We start from the raw sequence: 1,374 nt of genomic DNA on the forward strand, positions 1-1,374 counted from the left end.
GATAGTACTGTAAGTATTGAGGTACATTTCTAATTTGACATATGAATGTTTTATCTCATTCATTGATGATATTATGTTGTTCATACACTGCATGAATTATATCTGAATATCATGAAATCAGTTTTTTTCATCAATATGAATTATTTAAAAAAAAAATATTTTTAAAGGTATATTTTTGTGCTTCAGTAAAACTTACTTAAATGGCTACAGAATAGATATTCACTCCAGTACAGTGTTTTTAGCAGTAAGAGGCTTGCAGAAACACAGTACGCGAGAGCTTACCCTAAAATACTCTTGAGCAATGCATCCTTAATCAAGGTGTTCAAGACTTGCTGAAGGATGATTTTAGAAATCACAAAGTTGTCGAGATCTAGAGTGTATTTAAGTAATATTGACTGCCTTCTGGGCAATACGACATATATCGCCCGAACCGAAGGTGAGGATGATATATGACAAGTCGTATTGCCCTGAATTAGGCAGTCAATATTACTATTATTAACCACATCAGACCAGGCGTGTACGCAGGATTTTTTAAAGGGGGGTTTTAACATTTATAAATCGGGCCGAAAATTTCACAACGACTCAGCCAGCCGCTGAATAAGCAGGGGGGGGGTAAGAGGATATTTTTTTCTTTCTTTTTTTTGGTCCCAAAAAAATCGCAACGACTCAGCCAACCGCTGAATAAGCAGGGGGGGGGGGGGGGGGGGGGGGGGGGGGGGGGGGGGGGGGTAAGAGGACACTTTTTTTTTTTTGGTCTCGAAATTTGAAAATTTGACATTTTGCTCCTTTGGGGGGGGGGGGGGTAAGGTCGCTTTTTTAGGTCAGCCATGGTGATATTTTTTAAAAATAATTAAAAAAAAAAAAAAAAGGCCAAAGGGGTGGGGTTTTAGGGGGGTTCTGGGGGGGTTTATATACATAAAAATACCAGGGGGGGGGTGAACCCCCCCCCTGTGTACGCGCCTGCATCAGACATCTAGAGCAAACAAGAAACTCTTACTATCTTATACTCTTAAATTATGTAGCCTACACTGCACACGATTTCCTAGCATTAGAAGTTGCAAAAACATCGTCAAACCAGCACTGTCCCTCCAGTGCTTGACAAATTTTCGATACACTGCAAACAGTGTGCCTAAGGTGTGATTGTTACGTCACAATAGAGTTCGCGCAAAGTGCGCATTTTCTTATACGCGTAATACCAGTAGCTGATGCACGATGTAAATTACAACTGGCTCTATATTATTGCTCACTAGTTTAACATGCATTTTGCCATTGACTTTTCAGATCGGGCAATAATATTTGTTCATTGGTTTACTGTATAACCGTATTGACCGGCAAATTACACACAAAATCCCATTGACTTTTCAGATTGGGCAA

The sequence above is a fragment of the Strongylocentrotus purpuratus genome, unplaced genomic scaffold, assembly GCF_000002235.5.
Source record: "Strongylocentrotus purpuratus isolate Spur 01 unplaced genomic scaffold, Spur_5.0 spur5_scaffold_5, whole genome shotgun sequence".
NCBI lineage: Eukaryota > Metazoa > Echinodermata > Echinoidea > Camarodonta > Strongylocentrotidae > Strongylocentrotus > Strongylocentrotus purpuratus.